The sequence below is a fragment of the Echinops telfairi genome, unplaced genomic scaffold (assembly GCF_000313985.2).
Source record: "Echinops telfairi isolate 266 unplaced genomic scaffold, ASM31398v2 ScPeMD7_5167;HRSCAF=5991, whole genome shotgun sequence".
In the NCBI taxonomy this organism is placed as follows: domain Eukaryota; kingdom Metazoa; phylum Chordata; class Mammalia; order Afrosoricida; family Tenrecidae; genus Echinops; species Echinops telfairi.
The window spans coordinates 495759-503004 of record NW_022109066.1 but is presented as its reverse complement, the minus strand read 5'-3'; positions in this window follow the sequence as shown (position 1 = coordinate 503004).

Below are 7246 nucleotides of genomic sequence, written 5' to 3'. Positions count from 1 at the left end.
CTCGCGCACACACCCCACCCCCAAACCGGCGTGCCCCTCCCAGGGCCGAGCGCCGTCCGGAGCGGGGGCGGAGCCCTGGGCGGGGCCAACGCCGGGGCCCGCGGCCTTCTCGGGCTCGGCTTCAGGTCTCCCTCTTGCCCCCGGACACCTCGGTCGCACGGAGCACTTTCACCCCAGATTCATACCCTCCAGGCAACCCCACTCCAGCCCCGGCTCAGATTTGCGAGCCTCGGGCTCCGGTAAGGGCAAGACCAAGCCTTCTTTGTGGCAGTGATGTAATCCCCAGTGTGAGGTGTCCTTGGCTCTGGCTCCTCTCCCCGACCCCTATCTGCGTTCTTGTCTTGCCTTTGGCCTTCATTCTTGGGTTCCGGGTAAACCGACCGCTGCAAAATAATCCCCCTTTAAGGGAAGTGGGGGTAGGGGTGGGGCGCACCTGTTCCTAGATTGTCCTTGTCCAAAAGTTGGGACAGGAGAAGGACCATATAAGTCCCCTCTCCTCTTCATCTGCTGCTTTGCAGCCCTTCCTCGTGCTCTATGTGTACTGGAGTTGTTATTTAAAACCCCACCGTGGTTTGGCCCTTGCAACTATTAGACACTCCCTATCTCTAGCAGCTGTTTCAGTCCCTACCCCCACACCACCCCCATGTCTGGAAGGGAAACCTGAACCTTTATATTCAATTGTAAACTCAAATGGACCTCACAGATTAGGAATGCTTGGAACAGGGATGAAGGATTAATACAAGACTCTCGCCCTCTTTTACTCAGCCCTTGCTCTCATTCCTAAAGGGGTAGCTTCACACTGAAGATAGTTCAAAACGGGCCGCGGGGCAACAGCTGGTTGCAAGTGAACCGGCTACAGGAAATTAGCCCTCCTAATATATCACCGAGCAGCAGAACGTGCCCTTTTCCTGAGCAGATCCTTTTCCTGAGCAGAGGGCCAACAACCCACAAACTGTGTTCTTTTGAAGATAGCCCTGGGAGCCTTCGGATGGAAAGTTTCACAACTCCACCTCTTTCCAGTCCAAGACCATCACACAGGTGTAGGACCCCCGTTGAGTGGGCGTGGTCTTTCCTAATGAAGGGTCCTTAGTACTTCTGTTGTTTATGCAGCTCCTTGTATTCCTTTTAATTCTGTGCCCTTCTTTCCTTCCTTCCTCAAATACCATTAAGTAGGTCTACTTTTATCTTCTGCAGCAAAATACCCCTCTTGGCTGTTTACAAGAGCTCTGCTTGACACCCCAAGATTTTTGTTTGGTGCATGCAGTGCACTGAGGAGATCTGCACAGGACCTTTTTGAAGTGTTGAAAAGCAGGGATGCTACCTTGAGGACTAAGGTGCGCTTGACCCAAGCCATGGTATTGTCAGCCACTTTATATGCACGTGAAAGTTGGGCATTGAGTAAGGAAGGCCTAAGAAGAACAGATGCATTTGAATGATGGTGCTGGCAATGAATATTGAAAGTACCATGAACTTCCAAAAAAACAAACAAATCCATTTTGGAAAAAGTACAGTCAGAATGCTTCTTAGAAGCAAGGATAGGGAGACCTTGTCTCAGGTATTTTGGACATGTTATCAGGAGAGACCATTCCCTGGAAAAGGACATCATGTTTAGAAAAATTGAGGGAGTGAAAAACAAGAAGACTCTGAACAGATGGATTGACGCAGTGACAGCAACAATGGGTTCACACATAATAGCATTGGTGAGGCTGATGTGGACCTGGGGGTGTTTGGTTCTGTTGCACATGGGGTCACTGAGTCGGAACTGACTCGATGGCACCTAACAATAACAACCCTATTCACTGCCATAAAATCCCGACTCATAGTGACCCTGTAGGACAGAGGAGAATGGCTCCTTCGAGTTTCTGAGATCCTGAATCTTTATAGGAGCTGGAAACCTCTTCTTTCTCCAAGGGAGAGACTGATGGGTTCTAACCACCAGCCTTGTGTTTAGCAGCTCAGTGCTTAACACAATGCATCACCAGGTTTCCTTGGGGGGAGCCTTTGTGTGCTAAGTTTATCAAGTGTGTTTCCTATAGCCATTTGCAATCCTCAGCCACTCTAGTTGCTCTCTCAGGACTGTTTGAAGTTTGCTGGTTTACTTCTCAAAGCGACATCCTGAACAGGAACTGATATTTCCTGGGAAGTTGGCTAGCATCAATCCAGTGGAAATATGACCCTGCTTACTTTGGAAGATATGCCTATTTAAAAACTATCGCTCCACATCTCACTCATAATCTTCACATGTTTTCACTTGTCCTTTTCCAGTCATTTGTGCTTATACAGAAAATTGTGGATGCACTATTGTGTACTATTTCAAAAATCCACATTTGCATTGTTAAAATGTATTTGCCTCAGTCAATTACCACATCCTATTAATACTTTCATTAAGTATGGACTCAATCACCCAACATATGCCTCTTCTTTAGCCTTGCTCCATCTTTGGGCTTGGAAATCACTTGATTCTAAAAATAGATTTTTAAAGTAAGGCAAAATGAACAGAAAGTAAACAAAGCAAGATTCCTTGGCTCAAGGTCAGTGTTTCAAACCCACTGGCTTCTCTGAGAAAGATGAAGCTCTTGGCTCCCCCACATGTGTATAGTCTCAGAAACTCTACATAGGGTTGTTAGGAGTCAAAATTGGATTCAATGGCAGTGGGCTTGGATTTATGTTACTTCTGTAACATGGCTATGCAAAAACAAACCCTGGCAAGCCCTGGGCAGGCCAACTTGCCCTCACAAAAATATAGTAAAAAGTAGATTAACTAGTGAGCAGGTTAAAAAAAAAAAGAAGAAATCCTTACACAACAAACCAGGGAATACATACCCCTGGGTATGCCTTTAATAATTTACTTAATAATAGCCAATCGGACACATTATCTAATTTAAATTCAAGGTTGGAATCTTGTTCTTGTTTTGTAACCACCTTGTGACTACTCAATGTCATGTGATCATGAGTCCTACCCTGATTGCCATGGAACCAGGTAATCAATACCCCAGGACCAACCTTGTATCCTTTGTAACTTGTAACTATGAATCCCAATTATGGTCCTTTCCCTGCATTCGGTAGGCTCCACTGTGACAGTGATGAATTGACTTGAACCTATCATGCTCTTGTGATGATTCTCATGATTCCCCACAGCAGCTAACAAACACCGTGACTGTGCATTGGCCTCTGTACTAGGTACTTGCTGACAGTTTTCCCTTCTGGATGATTGTCTCTGCTTTTGTCTTTGTTCTGCTGAAGGTCTAAATAAAAGGTCTTGTTAGGTAGGTTAGCAAAGGGCTGGGAATGTCCATTAACGCATGCCCAGAGGGCCAAGCTACGGGAACAAAGGAGTGGCGCACTGCACATGCCCAGAAGCTCAGGTTTCCCGCAGGTAGGCATGGGTGGGCGTGAACCTGAATTGGCCCACCTAGGCTAGGTGAATTCAATTCAGCCAATGGGGCCGATCAGGGGTCGTCCACCATGCCTCCCCCCGTGGTGGAATCCTTGAAAAGGCAGAAGTCCGGAGTCAGGAGAGAGAACTTTGGCGTAGAGAGCTTTGGCAGGACTTTGGGACACTTTTGCGTGACACAGAGCAACTTCCAGCCAGGCCGCATGTTCGGTAGAAGCCCCGCGGGTGCCGTGTAAACCTGAAATTTCTTCTAACTCTCATAAAACTCACTTGGATCACAAACCAGACTTCAGCGTGAATTCTTTCTTGCGCAGAGCCAAGAACCGAGGTGTAGATCTAGCTACAGAGAGATCTAACAGTCTCTAAGAACATTTTTGTTTTAAGCTTTGCTTTTTCCTAGCACAACTATGAGTTAGACTTCATTATGGCTGCTTAGTAGTAAATAAGTATCCAAATACAGCTTTCTATTTTCCATGTGTATAACATGACACATTCTGAAATTTTAAAACAAAAGGCATTGTGTTAAAAGATTAGACTTCTGGTGATCCAGAAGAAAGAGGTAGGGCCAGTGGTTTACATTGACAGGAAAACAGATTTTCAGTCATACACTTCAAATCATTTACCTTTGTTATACTCAAGCATTAGCTATGCACCAATTACTGTTGTAGAAAAACATCTTCTATAGTCTAGAAATTTGGGATAAATTAATTATAAGGTTCCAAACATCTTTGCATTTTGTGATTTTTATTTAATATCTTCCAGGATTGAGCTAGGGGCTGATGTATTTTCCAGAGGATAATTCTAACAATCATCAACCATCACAGGCACCATCACCATGACCACTACAGGCAGAGCTTGACAGATGTTTTTCCTAGGCCTATCTATGCTGACTGCTAATAATCAGATTGTCCTTTTCTAAATGTTTACTAACACAATTTAAAGAGTTAGTTTGAGGATTTTGTATGAGGTGTTAAGAAAAGTGTACTTGGCTGGGTGCATAAGAAAATGTGGTGAAGCAATCTGATGGTGCCCAGCTATCAAAAGATATAGCATCTGGGGTCTTAAAGGCTTGAAGGTAAACAAGTGGCCATCTAGCTTAGAAGCAACAAATTCCACATGGAAGAAGCACACCAGCCTATGCAACCACGAGGTGTCGAAGGGATCAGGTATTAGGCATCAAAGAACAAAAAATCAAATCATTGTGAATGATGGGGAGTGCAGATTGGGGACCCAAGACCCATCTGTAGGCAACTAGACATCCCCTTATAAAAAGGTCACTGGGAGGAGACAAGCCAGTTGGTGCAGTGTAGCAATGATGAAACATACAACTTTCCTCTAGTTCCTAAATGCTTTCTCTCCACCCCCTACCCACCCACTCTCATGATCCCAATTCTACCTTACAAATCTGTCTAGACCAGAGGATGTACAGATAGGAACTGGAAACACAGGGAATCTGGGACAGATGAACCCTTCTGGACCAGTGCCGAGAATGGCAATATGGGAGGGTGGAGGGAAGGTGAGGTGGAAAGGGGGAACCGATTACAAGGATCTACATATAATCTCCTCCCTGGGGGATGGACAACAAATAAGTGGGTGAAGGGAGACGTCGGACTCTGTAAGATATGACAAAACAATAATTTATAAATTATCAAAGGTTCATGAGGGAGGGGGGAGCGGGGAGGGAGGGTGAAAAACGAGGAGCTGATGCCAAGGGCTTAAGTAGAGAGCAAATGTTTTTTAGAATGATGAGCGCAATGAATGTATAAATGTGCTTTACATAATTGATGTATGTATGGATTGTGATAAGAGTTGTATGAACCCCCAATGAAATGATTTTTTTTAAAAAAGGAAGTGTACTTGCCTCCGATGGCCTTTCTCCTTTCTTCCCTTCTATTGAAAACAGGAACATGTACTCTCTTCTGTCTTCTGACATTTCCTTTGCATTTTGCTTGTAGGTCTCAGTCATTTTTTTCAAATTCCTTAAGTTCTCTGAAACTTTTGTCCCTGTATGAGTCCTTAACACATTTCAATTATTGACCTCATCCCTTCCCCATTTCTACTCTTTGGGTTTCCATTCTTTCTTGCTGATGTTTGTCTGACCTTCTCCAATATACTGATAATTATCCTCTTATAGGTGATGGGTGAAGCCATTCATTTAATATTCCAAACAGTAGCCAAGGTGATATTTATATTCTACATATAAGATCATATATATACTTGTTTTGCTTAAAGCCCTTTGACTGCAGCCCACTGCACTTAGAATGAAGTCCAAATTTCTCACAGTGGCTCAACAAGCTCCCCTGTCCATTGGTTCTCTCTCCAGACACTTATCACTCACTGTCTTGCCCACAACATTCTAGCTACACTTAAAATTTTTTCCTTCAAACTATTCAGGCTTTTATCATCACATAGTACTACATGTCTCCTCTGCCAGAAATACTCTCCATCCCGTGGCTGCCTTCTTCTCGTTCTGGCCATACTTCAAATGACTTCTTAAAGAAGTCCACAGGGGCAATAAATGATTTAATGTGGATCTTCTAGCCAAAGTCTCTAATTCTCACCAACTGATCTTTTTCTGCATGGATCTCGTAAGAAGGTGAGGGGAGGTACTTACAGGATTTGCCTGTAAATCAACAGGATACATTCTGATTGCCACCCTGTTGTGTACAAAGTGAGCCCTCTGAGAACCAGGAGGAGGGATCTCATTACCAGCAAGAACCAGCAGTGAAGCGTGTCCTCTGGACCTGAGTTCACTCCTGAATGCAGAAGACAGCCTCAATATCAGAGGATCAGCAGCAGAACCAAGAGCCATAGCAGGAACAACGTGATGAACTCCCCAACCCAAAGACCAAGCAAAGCTGAATGTTTTTGTGCAGCAGGTTGGCTTGCAGAGTGGGGTGCCCCTAGACACTTCATGGGGGAAGTTGGGCTTGCTGACCCATGGCAGTGGAGCTTTTTGCCTTTGGGCTGAAGCTTACTAGAGTGGGATGCTCCTGGGCACTTAATTCAAAGAGCTAGGTTGGCTTTCCTGTAGAGCTTGAGCTGAATCCCTTTGGATTGAGGTTTACAGTAGAATGGTATGTCCTTTGGGCATTTATGAGCAGACCTGAAAGAATTTTGTAACATGTCCTTATAAGCAAACTCAACCATGAGCATTTTTACCAGCATTACAACTTATTATTTTCTTCAGTAAACCCATTAAGCATGATTTCCCCTGCCCCCCTCTGCCCCCCACTAAAATTATAGAGGAGAAACTCTAAGTTAAAAAGATAAAATATGGGGACCTTCTACCATCTGTCTAATGGTGTGCCATGGTATCATCATTTACATGTTGCTGTGATGCTGGAAACTATGCCATTGGTATTTCAGTTACCAGTAGGGTCACTTACAGTGGACAACTTTGAATGGAGCTTCCAGACTAAAGCATACTAAGGAGAATTGCCTGCTAATGCACTTCTGAAAATCTTCTAGGTTGGGAAGCACGACACAATGGCTGGAAGAGTGACCCAAACATACAAATGACCATGAAGAGGACACATAGCTGGGCAACACTCCATCCTGTTACACATATGGTTGCCCTTAATCGAAGCCAACTTGACAGTGAGTGCACGGGGACCTCAAGGCACACTTACCAATCTTGGTAAGACAGAAGTAAAATGAGTCCCTGAGTACAGGGTGAAGAGGACAAGGAAGAGATCTGAAATCACTGTCGGTCATTTCTTGATTCATAGGAGAATGCTGAGAAAAGAATTCCAAGATAACACATATCTGAAGAAAGAATCAAGATGCAGAAGTCAGACTCCAGTCAAGACAAGTCAAATGACCTACTTCTGTTATTCAAAATTGATTTTG